At 42.4% G+C, this 17,731-nt stretch overlaps 1 pseudogene across 2 annotated transcripts; it reads right to left on the bottom strand.

The window, feature by feature from the left end:
• Positions 1-9,403: 9,403 nt before the first annotated feature.
• LOC309868202 (ribonuclease pancreatic pseudogene) lies at positions 9,404-11,078 on the bottom strand (annotated as a pseudogene). 2 transcript variants are annotated; one of them, XR_014316717.1, is made up of 2 exons: positions 10,997-11,078; positions 9,404-10,117 (listed from the first exon to the last, which is right to left on the bottom strand). The product of XR_014316717.1 is annotated as a ribonuclease pancreatic pseudogene (transcript). The 2 variants fall into 2 exon arrangements; XR_014316718.1 differs by having other exon boundaries at positions 10,923-11,040.
• Positions 11,079-17,731: the final 6,653 nt, after the last annotated feature.

Here is a 17,731-nt window from a genome sequence, read left to right as displayed (position 1 = left end):
CTTTCCTGGAGATAAGTTCTAAAGCTCCCACATGAGTGTGGGTTCCGGGGGCTGTGGGTTGACAACAGGAAACCCTTGCAGATGCACTTGCTGTTACCAGACCTAAGGAAGCCTAGGAAAAGTGAACATTCTGGGTACAACTGAGTAGTTTTTTTTTTTTTAAATTTTTAATTTTTTATAAAAATATATTTTTATCCACAGGGGTACAGGTCTGTGAATCACCAGGTTTACACACTTCACAGCACTCACCAAAGCACATACCCTCCCAATGTCCATAACCCCACCCCCCTTCTCCCAACCCCTCACCCCACAGCAACCCTCAGTTTGTTTTGTGAGATTAAGAGTCACTTATGGTTTGTCTCCCTCCCAATCCCATCTTGTTTCATTGATTCTTCTCCTACCCACTTAAGCCCCCATGTTGCATCACCACTTCCTCATATCAGGGAGATCATATGAGAGTTGTCTTTCTCTGCTTGACTTATTTCGCTAAGCATGATACACTCTAGTTCCATCCATGTTGTCACAAATGGCAAGATTTCATTTCTTTTGATGGCTGCATAATATTCCATTGTGTATATATACCAATCTTCTTCATCCACTCATCTGTTGATGGACATCTAGGTTCTTTCCATAGTTTGGCTATTGTGGACATTGCTGCTATAAACATTCGGGTGCACGTGCCCCTTTGGATCACTACGTTTGTATCTTTAGGGTAAATACCCAGTAGTGCAATTGCTGGGTCATAGGGCAGTTCTATTTTCAACATTTTGAGGAACCTCCATGCTGTTTTCCAGAGTGGCTGCACCAGCTTGCATTCCCACCAACAGTGGAGGAGGGTTCCCCTTTCTCTGCATCCTCACCAGCATCTGTCATTTCCTGACTTGTTGATTTTAGCCATTCTGACTGGTGTGAGGTGATATCTCATTGTGGTTTTGATTTGTATTTCCATGATGCTGAGTGATATGGAGCACTTTTTCATGTGTCTGTTGGCCATCTGGATGTCTTCTTTGCAGAAATGTCTGTTCATGTCCTCTGCCCAATTCTTGATTGGATTATTTGTTCTTTGGGTGTTGAGTTTGCTAAGTTCTTTATAGATTTTGGACACTCGTCCTTTATCTGATATGTCGGTTGCAAATATCTTCTCCCATTCTGTCAGTTGACTTTTGATTTTGTTAACTGTTTCCTTTGCTGTGCAAAAGCTTTTGATCTTGATGAAATCCCAATAGTTCATTTTTGCCCTTGCTTCTCTTGCCTTTGGCGATGTTCCTAGGAAGATGTTGCTGCGGCTGAGGTCGAAGAGCTTGCTGCCTGTGTTCTCCTCAAGGATTTTGATGGATTCCTTTCTCACATTGAGGTCCTTCATCCATTTTGAGTCTATTTTCGTGTGTGGTGTAAGGAGATGGTCCAATTTCATTTTTCTGCATGTGGCTAATTTTCCCAACACCATTTATTGTAGAGGCTGTCTTTTTTCCATTGGACATTCTTTCCTGCTTTGTCGAAGATTAGTTGACCATAGAGTTGAGGGTCTATTTCTGGGCTCTCTATTCTGTTCCATTGATCTATGTGTCTGTTTTTGTGCCAGTACCATGCTGTCTTGATGATGACAGCTTTGTAATAGAGCTTGAAGTCCGGAATTGTGATGCCACCAACGTTGGCTTTCTTTTTCAATATCCCTTTGGCTATTCGAGGTCTTTTCTGGTTCCATATAAATTTTAGAATTATTTGTTCCATTTCTTTGAAAAAGATGGATGGTACTTTGATAGGAATTGCATTAAATGTGTAGATTGCTTTAGGTAGCATAGACATTTTCACAATATTTATTCTTCCAATCCAGGAGCATGGAACATTTTTCCATTTCTTTGTGTCTTCCTCAATTTGTTTCATGAGTACTTTATAGTTTTCTGAGTATAGATTCTGTGCCTCTTAGTTTAGATTTATTCCTAGGTATCTTATGGTTTGGGGTGCAATTTTAAATGGGATTGACTCCTTAATTTCTCTTTCTTCTGTCTTGCTGTTGGTGTAGAGAAATGCAACTGATTTCTGTGCATTGATTTTATATCCTGATGCTTTACTGCATTCCTGTACAAGTTCTAGAAGTTTTGTAGTGGAGTCTTTGGGGTTTTCCACTTATAGTATCATATCATCTGCGAAAAGTGATAATTTGACTTCTTCTTTGCTGATTTTGATGCCTTTAATTTCCTTTTGTTGTCTGATTACTGAGGCTAGGACTTCTAGTACTATGTTGAATAGCAGTGGTGATAATGGACATCCCTGCCATGTTCCTGACCTTAGCGGAAAAGCTTTCAGCTTTTCTCCATTGAGAATGATATTTGCGGTGGGTTTTTCATAGATGGCTTTGATGATATTGAGGTATGTGCCCTCTATCCCTACACTTTGAAGAGTTTTGATCAGGAAGGGATGCTGTACTTTGTCAAATGCTTTTTCAGCATCTATTGAGAGTATCATATGGTTCTTGTTCTTTCTTTTATTGATGTGTTGTATCACATTGACTGATTTGCAGATGTTGAACCAACCTTGTAGCCCTGGAATAAATCCCACTTGGTCGTGGTGAATAATCCTTTTAATGTACTGTTGAATCCTATTGGCTAGTATTTTGTTGAGTATTTTCGCATCTGTGTTCATCAAGGATTTTGGTCGATAGCTCTCTTTTTTGATGGGATCCTTTCTGGTTTTGGGATCAAGGTGATGCTGGCCTCATAAAATGAGTTTGGAAGTTATTCTTCCATTTATATTTTTTTGGAACAGTTTCAGGAGAATAGGAATTAGTTCTTCTTTAAATTTTTGGTAGAATTCCCCCAGGAAGCCGTCTGGCTCTGGGCTTTTGTTTGTTTGGAGATTTTTAATGACCGTTTCAATCTCCTTACTGGTTATGGGTCTGTTCAGGCTTTCTATTTCTTCCTGGTTCAGTTGTGGTAGTTTATATGTTTCTAGGAATGCATCCATTTCTTCCAGATTGTCAAATTTGTTGGCATAGAGTTGCTCATAGTATGTTCTTATAATAGTTTGTATTTCTTTGGTGTTAGTTGTGATCTCTCCTCTTTCATTCATGATTTTATTTATTTGGGTCCTTTCTCTTTTCTTTTTGATAAGTATGGCCAGGGGTTTATCAATTTTATTAATTCTTTCAAAGAACCACCTCTTAGTTTCGTTGATTTGCTCTATTGTTTTTTTGGTTTGTATTTCATTGACTTCTGCTCTTATCTTTATGATTTCTCTTCTCCTTCTGGGCATAGGGTTTCTTTCTTGTTCTTTCTCCAGCTCCTTTAGGTGTAGGGTTAGGTTGTGTACCTGAGACCTTTCTTGTTTCTTGAGAAAGGCTTGTACCGCTATATATTTTCCTCTCAGGACTGCCTTTGTTGTGTCCCACAGATTTTGAACCATTGTATTTTCATTATCATTTGTTTCCATGATTTTTTTCAATTCTTCTTTAATTTCCCGTTTGACCCATTCATTCTTTAGAAGGATGCTGTTTAGTCTCCATGTATTTGGGTTCTTTCCAAACTTCCTCTTGTGGTTTTGTTCTAGCTTCAGAGCATTTTGGTCTGAAAATATGCAGGGAATGATCCCAATCTTTTGATACCGGTTGAGTCCGATTTAGGACGGAGGATGTGATCTATTCTGGAGAATGTTCCATGTGCACTAGAGAAGATTGTGTATTCTGTTGCTTTGGGATGAAATGTTCTGAATATATCTGTGATGTCCATCTGGTCCAGTGTGTCATTTAGGGCCTTTATTTCATTGCTGATCTTTTGCTTGGATGATCTGTCCATTTCACTGAGGGGAGTGTTAGTCCCTACTATTATTGTATTATTGTTGATGTGTTTCTTTGATTTTGTTATTCATTGGTTTATATAGTTGGCTGCCTCCATGTTGGGGGCATAGATATTTAAAATTGTTAGATCTTCTTGTTGGACAGACCCTTTGAGTATGATATAGTGTCCTTCCTCATCTCTTATTATAGTCTTTGGCTTAAAATCTAATTAATCTGGGAGAAGGGTTGCCACTCCTGCTTTCTTCTGATGCCCATTAACATGGTAAATTCTTTTCCACCCCCTCACTTTAAATCTGGAGGTGTCTTCAGGCTTAAAATGAGTTTCTTGGAGGCAACATATAGATGGGTTTTGTTTTTTTATCCATTCTGATACCCTGTGTCTTTTGATTGGGGCATTTAGCCCATTAACATTCAGAGTAACTATTGAGAGATATGAATTTAGTGTCATTGTATTGCCTGTAAGGTGTCTGTTACTGTATATTGTCTCTGTTCCTTACTGATCTATGACTTGTAGGCTCTCTCTTTGCTTAGAGAACCCCTTTCAATAATTCCTGTAGAGCTGGTTTGGTGTTTGCAAATTCTTTCAGTTTTTGTTGTCCTGGAAGCTTTTAATCTCTCCTTCTATTTTCAATGATAGCCTAGCTGGATATAGTATTCTTGGCTGCATGTTTTTCTTGTTTAGTGCTCTGAAAATATCATGCCAGCTCTATCTGGCCTGCCAGGTCTCTGTGGATAAGCCAGCTGCCAATCTAATATTTTTACCATTGTATGTTACAGACTTCTTTTCCTGGGCTGCTTTCAGGATTTTCTCTGTCACTAAGACTTGTAAATTTTACTATTAGGTGACGGGGTGTGGGCCTATTCTTATTGATTTTGAGGGGCGTTCTCTGAACCTCCTGAATTTTGATGCTCGTTCCCTTTGCCATATTGGGGAAATTCTCCCCAATATTTCTCTCCAGTATACCTTCTGCTCCCCTCTTTCTTTCTTCTTCTTCTGGAATCCCAATTATTCTAATGTTGTTTTGTCGTATGGTGTCACTTATCTCTCGAATTCTCCCCTCGTGGTCCAGTAGCTGTTTGTCCCCCTTTTGCTCAGCTTCTTTATTCTCTGTCATTTGGTCTTCTATATCACTAATTCTTTCTTCTGCCTCATTTATCCTAGCAGTGAGAGCCTCCATTTGTAATTGCACCTCATTAATAGCTTTTTTGATTTCATCTTGGTTAGATTTTAGTTCTTTTATTTCTCCAGAAAGGGTTTTTATATCTCCTGAAAGGGTTTCTCTAATATCTTCCATGCCTTTTTTGAGCCCGGCTAGAACCTTGAGAATTGTCATTCTTAACTCTAGATCTGAAATATTACCAGTGCCTGTATTGATTAGGTCCCTAGCCTTCGGTACTGCCTCTTTTTCTTTTTTTTTGTCGTGAATTTTCCCGCCTTGTCATTTTGTCCAGATAAGAGTATATGAAGGAGCAAGTAAAATACTAAAAGGGTAGCAACAACCCCAGGAAAGTATGCTTTAACCAAATCAGAAGAGATCCCAAATCGTGAGGGGGGAGAAAGGGGATAAAAAGAGGTTCAAAAAGAAAGAAAGAAAAAAAAGAAAAAAAAAAAAGAAAAAAAAAGAATTTTTTAAAAAAGAAAACAAATAAAGAAAAATATAAAAAAGAATATATATATATTATATAATATACATATATATTAGATAAACTAGTTAAAAACGTTAAAAAAGAAAAGGGTAAAAGTTAAAAAAAATTTTAGCAGAAGAAGAAAAAAAATGAAAAAGAAAAAAATTAAATTAACTGAAATAAAAAAAATCACAGGGAGAAAGCCATGAGTTCCATGCTTTGCTTTCTCCTCCTCTGGAATTCTGCTGCTCTCCTCGGTATTGAAACCACACTCCTTGGTTGGTGATCTTGGTCCTGGCTGGATTTCTTGTTGATCTTCTGGGGGAGGGGACTGATGTAGTAATTCTCAAGTGTCTTTGCCCCAGGCAGAATTGCACCACCCTTAACAGGGGCTGGGGTGAGTAATCCGCTCGGGTTTGCCTCAGGAGCTTTGGTTCCCTGAGCGCTTTCCGTAGAGTTCTGGAGGACGGAAATACAAATGGCAGCGCCCTAGTCTCCGGCCCGGAGGAGCCGAGAGCCCGGGGCCCCACTCCTCAGTGCGGCCTCAGAGAACAGTGCCCAGTAACTCCCGTCTGCCTGACCTCTGGCCATGCTCCGAGCTCACTGAGCCTTTGACCGGTTCAAGGTAATCCCGAGCTGTGATCTTACTGTTGGCTCTGTCTCTGTAGCTGGTTTTCCCGTTCCAATACCCGCAAGCTCTGCGACACTCAGACACCCCCGATTTTTCTGTGACCCTGCGGGACCTGAGGCCACGCTGACCCCGCGTGGGCTTCACCCCGGTTTAGCCTCTAGAGCGATGTCCCTCAATGGAACAGACTTCTAAAAGTCCTGATTTTGTGCTCCGTTGCTCCGCCGCTTGCCGGGAGCCAGCCCTTCCCCCTGGGGTCTATCTTCCCATCGCTTTGGATTCTCTTCTCTGCCAGTCCTACCTTTCAGAAAGTGGTTGTTTTTCTGTTTCCAGAATTGCTGTTCTTCTTTTCTTCAATCTGCCGATGGATTTGCAGGTGTTTGCAATCTTTAGATAAGCTATCTAGCTGATATCCTGCTAGCTGAAGTAGTCTCAGCCTACTTCTCCACCATCTTGACTCCTCCCTCCTGAGAGTAGTTATTTTTATTATGATTATGATTTTTTGCCTTTTTAAAAATTTTTTATTTCTTTTCAGCATAATAGTATTCATTGGTTTTGGACCACACCCAGTGCTCCATGCAAACTGTGTCCTCCCTAATACCCACCACCTGGTTCCCCCAACCTTCCACTTCCTGCCCCTTCAAAACCCTCAGATTGTTTTTTTTGTAATGGGTATCTGAGAAATCAGTATCAATTGGATTAAGAGTCTCATGCTCTACCGACTGAGCTAGCCAGGCATATCAATTGGATTAGACTTTGGTCTTTTAATAGTGGAGACAGTTAAAATAAGCCATTTTAGTATATGGCGGACAAACTAAGGTAATAGGATGGACAGCTAGCTTATTTTTAATTCACTTGGAGCATATTCTGGAACAGATTGAAAGTTCCCATTTGTAAGTCAATTTATCTAAATTGCCTCACTGAACCCTCACACCAGACTACAAGGTAGTTCTGACTGTCCCCATGCTAGAGATTGTCCTGAGGCCCAGACAGGGTGGTGATAGCAGGGAGCAGCAGAGTCCTGAGGGGCTACTTTCAAGCTCCAGTGCTCTTCCTTGGGCACTGCTGCTCAGAGGGAGGCAGGGTTCGATAGGGTTAAGGTCGGTTCTGCCCATTCAGGCTGCCTCTGAGTCTCATCTCTAAGAAGGGTATATCATCCAGACTGAACTACCTGCTTGTCAGGGCTTTGTTTTCTAGGTAGTCATGTTTCCTTAACAAAATGTATTTGTAGAATGTGACAGATGGAACTAGCCTCTGTTCCAATGGTTTTCTCACCTTTCACACCCCTGTCATCTCCAGGTGCAAGCTGTTTATTTATTTTTTTTCTGATTTATTTTTATTTTTATTTTTTGAGATTTTCTTTATTTATTTGTCAGGGAGAGAGCACAAATCAGGGGAAGAGGCAGGCAGAGGGAGAGGGAGAAGCAGGCTCCCCGCTGAGCAGAGAGGCCAAGGTGGGGCTCCATCTATAACCCTGGGATCATGACCTGAGCCAAAGGCAGACATTAAAATTCTCACGTCATGATCCCAGTGTCCTGGGATTGAGGCCTGCCTCAGGCTCCCAGAGAGCCTGCTTCTCCCTCTCCCTCTGTCGCTCTCCCTACTTGTCCTCTCTCTCTCTGTCAAATAAATAAATAAAATCTTTAAAAGAAAAAGAAAGGAAAAATAAAAAAAATGTATTGAGGAAAGAATTGATGGTTTGACATCTCCGTGTGTCTAGATTGGCTGAAGAAATTTTGGGAGTGCATGGATGCTGCAAAAACTACAAGCCCTGGATATCACACTACGGAACTTAAATAAAATATCAAGGTGCCATAGAGTGCACCCACCATTCCTAAAAGTCCAAGAAACGAAGGTAGATTTCTGGAAAAGTGAAGCTACACTTCCTGTGAGAAAAAAAGGGTTTCCTCCTCATCCTAAGTGATTTGATCAGTGAACTTTCCAGAACAGGAGGTCAACAGAACCAAGGGAACTAAGTACCCTACTATGCCATCATTTCTGATCTTGTTTTTCAGGTCTCCCTATACCTACTTCCTTGATGCCATATCCATAATCTCCTCTACATTACTTCTTTTTTAAGAGATTTACTTATTTATTTGAGAGAGAAAGAGAGAGAGAGAGAGAGAGAGAGAGATCATGTGCAAACAGGGGACGGGCAGAGTAGGAGAGAGAGAGAGATTCCTAAGCAGGCCTTAATTGGGCACAAAGCCCAATACAGAGCTTGATCCCAGGACCCTGAGATCATGATCTGCACTGAAATCCAGATTAGGCCCCTTAAGAGACTGAGCCACATAGGAGTCCCTCTCCACTGCACTTTAGAAAAGGGAGGGGCGCCTGGGTGGCTCAGTTGGTTGAGCGACTGCCTTCAGCTCAGATCATGATCCTGGAGTCCTGGGATTGAGTCCCACATCAGACTCCCTGCTTGGCAGGGAGTCTGCTTCTCCCGCTGACCTCTCTCCTCTCATGCTCTCTCTCTCTCTCAAATAAATAAATAAAATCATTAAGAAAAATTAAGAAAAAGAAAGAAAAGAAAAGTGAGACCTGCAGGATTTTCTTCCTGAGTCCACTCTGGTAGCAGAAAGAATAAGGACTGGAGGCCAGGAGACCTGGGGTCTAGTCTCAGCCATGCCACTATGTAGCAGCAGCCTTGAGCAAGTCACTTAACCTTTCTGAGATTCAGGATGTTCCTCTGTAAAAGTGGGGATTACATTATCTCAGGGATGACAAGTGGAACACAAACATTTACCTCCATCCTGCCTTCAACGGAGGCTACTGTTCAACCACATCGCTTATTAGAATTTTTTTCTGCAGCATTCTAGGCAGGCCCATCCCATTAAAGTGGATACTCGAGTATCTTACTTATTCTCCTGCAATTTAATAATCCTTACAGACCCCTCTAGGAAGTTCCAACTTTCCAATGAAGAGATGGCTATTTTTGTGATCTGGTAATAGTTCACTCAATAAAAGGAAAAGGAAAATTTAGGATCATAATTACATCCCCTGCTCCTGCCCAGCCAGGGTCTGAGCAGGATTTTCTTGAGGTCACCCTGTCCTTCCTTCCATGCCAGAGAGTTTGGTATTTGAGCTCCCCCTCCATCAGCTCACCCAGCAGGACAGTGCCAGACTTTAGCTCCCTTTCATCTCAAATAGCCCATACTTAACAGCTTCATATTTGGCAGCAAGGCATCTCTGAGAAAAGGAATGATCTCAGGTCACTGAAAACCAAGAATCAGGAGCAAAGGCATGTAATGATTCTATTCGATGCTTACCAAATCTACCCACATTTATAGTTCTCACCTGAGCAGGAATGCAATCACACAGACAGTACCAGATGGCGACAGCTTCAGAATTCCAGGTGGTTGCAACAGTGTTTTATTGAAAGAAGCAGTAAAGTGGTTCACACGGGCCCCCCTCCACCCCCAAACCATGCAGGGGCAAATGCTGGGCAAGAATGTGTGTGTGTTTGGGATAGGAGCCCTGGCTGGAGTTCTTTCTCTAAGAGGAAGGAGGGGAGAGGGGAGAAGCAGGTGCCACCATGAGGGAGGTGGGGTATCACGCTGCTCTGGCCTCAGGTGCAGACCTACACAGAACCGTCAAAGTGGACTGTCTCAGGTATACGTATGTCTTTAAACGTACAGGCCACGATGATGGATTTCTGTAGCTGCTTGGTCTCATAGTCGCATTTGGGGTGTTTGGAACCTTTCTTCAGGCGGCAGTCGGTGATGCGCATCTTGGAGCTGCTTTTGTAGCAGTTGGACTGCCCGTTCTTGCAGCGGACATTTTCCTGGGAGCAGATGGCCTTGACCTTATGCAGAGGCTCGTGGATAAACGTGTTCACTGGCTTGCACCGTCCAACCGTCATATCCCGGCGCTTCATCATTTCATTGCAGTAGCTGGCAGTGACTGTGGAGGTGTTTGGGTCCATGTGCTGCCGCTGGAACTTCTCGGCCTGAGACTCCTTGGCCAGCGAAGGCTGGACACAGCCAAGCATCAGCAACACCAGGACCAGTGGTGGGAACAGGATGAAGATCCTCTCCTGAGCCATGGTGGTCTCGCTCCTCTGGAAGAGCCTAGCCAGGAAAGGGAGAGAGGAGAAAAAACATTGCCTTCAAAAGAACCCAAGCTCCTACCTGTGGCTTCCCTGGCTCACAGTCTCCATTTGGGTCAGTCAGAAAGGTACCCCTTCTCCTGTGCAATTTTTCAAGGAATGAGACGCTCACATACACTCTTGTCTAAGAGCATTTAAGTCCCACTAGCTGGAGAGAGGTGATCTTTGCCTCTGGGTGGTGACTTGACAGTAAACTAAAATCCTACAGTCCTTGGTCTGAATATTAGAGGTAAAATTTAAAATCCATTTGAGGAGGCACGTGAGTGGCTCAGTCTGTTAAGTGTCTGCCTTGAGCTCAGGTCATGATCAGGTGTCCTGGGAAAGAGCCCCACCTCCAGCCCAGAGCCCTCCTCAATGCGGAGCCTGCTTCTCCCTCGCCCTCTGCTGCCCCCTCTGCTTGTGCTTTCTATCAATCTCTTTCATATAAATAAATAAAATCTTTAAAACACTAAAAAATAAATAAAGTACATTTGAAAAATAAATACATTTATACCCAGTGCTCAAGGGGCTTAGCAGAAAATCCTTTTGAATAAACCGTGAACTGAACGGCATCCCTGAACTACCACCATGACCTGCAGAATCATGATGCACAGGGACCTGTTGTCCTGCAAGGCAAGGGAAAGAGCCCAGTGCCTAACACCAGCATCACAAAGGGATGCCATAGTATTCCCAAGAGAAATGCTTCCCTCCCCCAGCGTCATTGGTTCCCAGCAGCCCACATGCTCCATCCCCATACTGGTCCCGTCCAAGCTTTCTCAGGTGCTAACCTCAGCCACCCTGGTCCCTCCAATCCAAAGCATAAATAGAAGGAGTCCCAGAGATCTCCTCTTCAGCCACTGACCTGGATCTCTAGCTTGGTCCCTAGGACAGAGCAGAAGGCCAGTCTCTGTGATCCCGGGATCCCTGAGGAGTGAATCTTATACAGATTACAAAGGGGCTTGGCTTCCAAGGAAAGATAGGTGGGAGGGGCATCTTGGTTTCACTTTAGAGGGAACCAAGGACCTTGTAAAGAAGGGCATTGTAGGGAATCATCTACACCACTCTTTTTTCAGGACTGCTGGGAAGGGTGAATCTTGGCCTCTACAGTATTGATGTCTGAACCCCAGCAAAGTCTCAGTCATCTCAGGGGGCCATTTTCACCAAAAAGTGCTTGGAGGTTTGCAAAGGACACATAAACATATGATCCCTAGAGCAGCAGAGAGGGGGAGGTCTTCTGTCTCCCCAGGAGTCCTGGCGTGGCTGGAATTCCAACAACATCTTTTCTGTGGGGAAGAGAGTAGGGCATCCAGGTGCCCCCCAATGGAAGGCTGCAAGGACCTGAGGTCTGGGGATGGGCGTGGGCAGTGGCCGGGCAGGGAGGAGGAGGAGACCTGCGACCTTACCCAGTGCTGGCTACTTCAGCTCTCCTGGATGTGGAAGGTTGGTGTGTGGCAAATGTTGGCCACAGCAACTGCTCCTGGAAGGTCAGAGTGGCAGAGAGGAACTAAAGTCAAACCAAGTCCCCAAGGGATGTCAGGCTGGCTCAGTCACCAGCTCATGGGACTGTTGATCTCATGGTTGTAGGTTTGAGCCCCATTCCTGGGATTGGAAATGACCTTTAAAAAAAAAACACCCTCAAATCCCTTTTGGAGAAAAAAGTAGAGAACACCATATTTCTTAGCAGCAGAATTCCCTCTGTCAACTGAGAAAGTAGGAAAAACTGAACAAGAACAAAAGCCTTTTCTGGGAAGTCTCAGGATTGTGTTTTTTGGAGCAATGCCTCAAAAGCTCTCTCCTGTACAGGAAGAGCAGAGTGTTGGGGATAAAGGGTAGGGGACAAGTACCTGACTTGCATCAGGGAGCCGAAGTCTCTGACAGACTGAGCCCTGCTGATTTATGCTTGGGTTGATCAATGCATTGGTGTTACCACAACACACGATTTCTGATTTGCATGAATTAATCATCTGTCATCAGAAGGCCACACTGGCAGATTTATGACCCAGATGCCCGGGGTCTCGTTGCCTTTATACGCAACTGCTTATAAAACAATTACTGTGTCTGGCCAGTTCAAAAGGTCTTTCTGCCCAGTTCAAAACTTCACTACAAAGGGAAATGGAGCTTCAAGATGGAGTCTGTCATGCCCAGAAATTTTATACAATTTCACACCTCCTAAAAAGAGACCTGTCTCTTCTGGGTGACAATTTCCATTCCTCTGGAATGAGAATAATCATAACTCCCTTTTTGCTCTGGATTTAGATGGTCTCAGTCCAAACTCTGATTTAGCACCTGAGGAGCTGGGCAACTCCCAGAACTGAATTTCTTTCCCTGTTCCTCCGTTTCCTCGATCGTGAAATGGGGATGATGATAAGTACATCTTAGGTTTATTATGAGGACAAAATAAGGTAAGATGGGAAGAAGGCTTGGAGAGGTCCTTGGAAAGCATGATAAATGCTAGCTCTAGTGATGGCTCACATAGGGTGCTATTGACATCCTCCATAAAGAATCTGCATCATTGACATGGGCCATCTCTGACTTTGTAAGAAAGTAGGGGTGAAGTAAAAACCTCCCAGGATTTTTTTTTTTTTTTTTTGGCAAAAAACCTGAACATGAAAAAGTAGGCCATTTTGAAGCCCCAAGGAGAGGAAGAAAGGGGAAGAGGAGAGAAGAGAGGGACCTTAGTAGAAAGAACAAAATTCTTTAAAGGAAGAATTTTTATTATGTTGCCACATGATATCCAAGAACTCCTTCCGAAGTCAGCATGACTTGCTAACAAGTATGAATTGGAAAGTGCCAAGTGGGTTGAGGAGGATGTGGTATGGTGTGAACTTTTATTTTTATGTAATTTGCCTAGCACCCTACCCTTCACCCAGGTTTGGTCTGTCTCTTTATCCTTACATAGCACGCATATCATCTGGAGTGGTGTTGGGAGGAAAACTTCCCTTAACCACTTAGGTTCATGTCAGAGAGCCTGCAATGTCCCTGATAAAAAAAGACTGACAGGAAAATAGACAATGTTTATTCGCACGCCTGTGTCGGAGCTCAATGAAGTGGTTCCCTGAACAGCAAGGGATAGGGGTTTCTAGATTAACGTCATAGGGGAAGGAAGGGAGGGAAATAGGATATAAATGGGGTCTTGCTTTTGTGTTTTTGGGGAAGATAAATGAGCTTTTAGGGAACAAGTGGGAAGTAAGACAGTTTGTGATAATGTTTGCTTATGTAGGCATGAGTGGCCTGTTCTCTTCCAGGGTGTAAAGCTTCCCCAGTGGAGATCTAGGGCAGTTTCACTCTCAGAAGATTGTCTTTATTCAGGTAAGAGAATCTCTGAGGGAAGCCTGGTGCATCAGTTGGTTAGGTGTCCAGCTCTTGATTTCAGTTCAGGTCATGATCTCAGGGTCTTGGGATCCAGCCACCATCAGGCTTCTCCCTGTCACCGGGGAGTCTGCTTATGATTCCCTGTCGCTCTCCCTCTGCCCCTCCTCCCCTACCTCTCAAAGATAAAACAAAATAACCACTTAGAGCTGAGCAGGTGAAAAGTTAGTGACTTCTACATCTACCACTTTTTAAGGGATAGGTACATGTTACCTTGCTCTCTCTCTTCTGCTTGCTTCTGAGCAGGAACAGAGGACTTCCCCTTCCTCTGGTTCATTGTGCCATTAATTCATTATCTCCCCACAACTCTCCATCTTCCCATTTCTGGGAACTGTAAGTAACAAATCTTAAGACTTTGCTTCTGTATCCATGTCCTGAAATGGTGACCTGGGTTTTTCACTCCCCAAAGTGGTAACTGGAATGCCGAGGGTGTAAGCTGACCATGTGGATGGGTTTTCCCCTCTTCAGCACATCATAATCTTAATTGAATACACTAGCTCTGATTTCTCAACACACCAACATAGAATTATTTACCCTGCACTTTGGAATGAAGATAAAATAAGGAATTTGCTGGCAAAACAATAAAATAAAACAAAACCTAATAGAGTTTATAACTTCATTAAAGCAGCCCTCCACTAAAAATATTTCTAATCATGGATTTCAGATTACAGAGAAAAGTTGCTCAATGGAAATATGAAATTCAGGAAGGAATAAAAAGAAGATGATGACAAATATGTGAACAAATCAAAGATGTCTTGAGTATATAAAGCCATGATGTGTTGTTGAGTTAAGAAGATAAAATTAAAATAAACATCAGTAACATAACTTGGAAGTGATGTGAATTGCCAAGTGTTCAAGAGATGACTTAAAGTACTGAGTAGACTTGTCTGTGTTTACTATGCATTTTAGAATTTCTAAGGTAAACAATGAAAAGATTTGAATCATAGGGTTTGCATTCCAAGCTAGCAGAAGGAATAAGTAGACTGTGGATCTGTTAGGATAGTCTAGGTTGTGCTGTGGTAACAAACAATCTTAAAATTTCAGCAGTTTAAAGTTTCTTACTCATTTACTGCTGTGTGTCTATCCTAGTCCAGCCATGGTATCTGCCTGCTGTAGTCACTTGGGAGAACAGGCTGAGACAGGTTTCATCTTGACACACACTGTCATAATCACAGAGGCAGAGGAAAGACAATATAAGACTGGGATGCCCAGGTGGCTCAGTCGGTTAAGCAACCTGCTCATGACTTTGGCTCAGGTCATGATCTTGGGTCATGAGATCAAGCCCTGAGTTGGGGTCTGGGATGAGCATGGGGACTGCTTGAGATTCTCTCTCTCTCTGCCGTCCTCCCATTCACTCTCTCTGTGTCTCCCTATGTAAATAAATAAAACCTTAAAAAAAAAAAAAACCAGCACCCCACAGGAAACTCTTAAAATTTCTGCTGAAAGGGGCACATTTCACTTCTATTCACACTTCATTGACCAGAGAAAGCCTCATGTTAACATTTAAATACAAGGGACAGAGAAATAGGATCTTTCTAGGTGCCTGGAACAAGAGAACTATTTGTGAACAGCTTTAATGGCTGTCACTGAATGACAGACAAATACACCTATAATCCAAGAGAAGAGAGAAAGGGTAAGAAACAGAAATGCCAGACAAATGAGACACATAGAAAAGGCAAAATAAGTTAGTAGATATTCACAGAGGAGAATAAAAGTGAAAAATTACATTATATAAATGGGCTCAATGGTCCAGTTAAAGATAAGATTGATAGTGGGGAAAAAATTAACACTCTCTCTTTCTCTTTCTATGTGCACGTATGCAGAGAGAGTAGGCACACACACCATGTGTATATTTATATATACATAACATTATTTATATATAAGATATGTATCTATCCTACAATTTTAAAAAATATTTAAGAAGGAAATATTTATTAAATGATGACATTTAATAATCAGGAGATCAATGGAGCATTTGCTGGAGTACTTTCAGAGCACCCTTATTCGAATATATTAAAGAGAAAGTCAGAGACAAGAAAAGGAGTTAACAAGGAGGCTGACAATGAGGGGATGAAGCAAATCTGTGCACTAGTGTGATGTGGGTGACTGGAAAGAAAGTGACTTGAAGGTGTGCACATCTTGAGGAAAGTCAGTACAGCAGAAGATACTGAAAATATAGCACAGAGATAGAGCATAGCTCCAGCAAGGAGGCTGACATGGATAGAGGAACAGGAGACTTTCTTGTCTGTGAGGATGGTGGAAAGGGGGAGGTGGGTACCAGACAAGGAAAAGGATGCAGCTGAGAAACAGTGAGGTTGACTAAGAATATGAGCAACAGAAGAATGTCCTTTCCAGCAATGGGATTTTCTCCAAGCAGTGAGACTTGAGTCTTGTTTGCCTTAAACCTCTGTTTTAAAACAGGGTTCAGGAGGCACCTGGGTGGCTCAGTGGGTTAAACCCCTGCCTCCGGCTCAGGTCATGGTCTCAGGGTCCTGGGATTGAACCCCACATCGGACTCTCTGCTCAACGGGGAGCCTGCTTCCCCCTCTCTCTCTCTGCCTTCCTCTATGCCTACTTGTGAACTTTCTCTCTCTGTCAAATAAAAAAAAAATCTTTAAAACAGGGTTCTGAGAATGTCTGCATCATCTCTGTTGTCCTCTAGGTCATGAGAACAGTTATCCCGTGTAGAATGAGTCTGTGACCCATTACTGAGAGACCTCATTTCCCATACATTAAATCACAGTTGCAGTATTTATCTTCATTACACAGATTAAAATGTGATATCAATCTCTCAAAATTTTTCTCAAGTAGTTAGACATACATCCCAGTTGTCATTTCTTTAAGCACATACAATGTGATATTCATTTCCATAAACCATTCTTGAGAATTTGACTAGAGCCTGTAGAGAGAGAAGACCATCTGTATTATTTGCAGCTTCATGACTGGTATGTTATGTTCAGGAAAAATTTTTCGCCTCTCGGGACCTCAGTTTTGTCATCTATAAAACACACAAGCTGGATGATTGGCAAAGCACTAATAAAAGGGAATTTAAATGCATAGGGACCGGAGTGTGTTTGGATGGGGCTGTGGAATCAGTTCACCTTTTTATTTATTCCTAAAACTCCAACTTGGATTTTTCTGGTTGAGTGCAGATGAATACCCAAAAGTCCTGTATTAGGATTTTAAAGATCAGTAATATATCAACTTATGTATTTGTTTCCTTATTTGTAAATCAGGAATAATTAAAGTACCTTATTCTAAGATGCTATAGACTGAATGTTTGTTTCCCACCCCCCATCCCAAATTTGTATATTAAAACCCAAGTCTCAATGAGATGGTATTCAGAAGTGACGCCTTTGAGAGGTGATTATGTCATGAAGGTGGAGCACTAGTGGATAGGATTAGTGTCCTTAAAAGAGAGACCACAGAGAGCTCTTTTAGACCTCTATCATGTGAAACTGGTTCATAGCTATGAAACCATAAATATGCTCCTGTTGGCCGAAGCCCATCCCTATTTATGCTCATTCCCTTGACTAATAAATGATAATGTCCCTCTTCACTCCCCAAAGTGTCCCAATTCAGACAGTAAATTATATGGTCACTCTATTGAAAACACATAGTAATCCCTAATAGAATTTTTATATTATTATTATCACTCCTGATATTGTTCCTTCAAGAGTCAAAATTAAAAGTTCAGTTTCAATTCTGATTTAGTAGAGGTGACAGTGATTGATGTTTCTGGTTGGGAGGGAGGGATAGACTGACAATCTCTAAATTCTATCTTTATTTTTTAAAAAGATTTTACTGATTTATTTGACAGAGAGAATAAGCAGGGGGAGCATCGGAGGGAGAGGGAGAAGCCGGTTCACTCCTGGCAGGGAGCCCGAGATGTGGGGCTTGATCCCATGACCCTGGGATTATGAATGACCCAAAGGCAGACAGTTAACTGACTGAGCCAGCCAGGCCGTAACTTCTGTCTTTATAGAGAATCAGAGATCAGTGAAAATGGAATGGGTGTATCAGGAAATCACAGGCAGATCTGGACTTGGACATCACAGTAGGCACACATAGATTTACTCTGGGGTAACCGTAAGAGGGCACTGAGACATCCAAAGCAGAGCCCCTGAGAGAGCCTTGGGATAACCATGTACAACTGAGTATAACTCATAGGGACGATGATGGGAAACATAGCTGTACCTGAGCCTCCCTGGGGGAAAAATGGGACAGA

This window comes from Mustela nivalis (genome assembly GCF_964662115.1).
Source record: "Mustela nivalis genome assembly, chromosome: 6".
Classification (NCBI taxonomy): domain Eukaryota; kingdom Metazoa; phylum Chordata; class Mammalia; order Carnivora; family Mustelidae; genus Mustela; species Mustela nivalis.
Note: the sequence above shows the minus strand (reverse complement) of the source record. Positions and strands in the feature narration are given on the sequence as shown.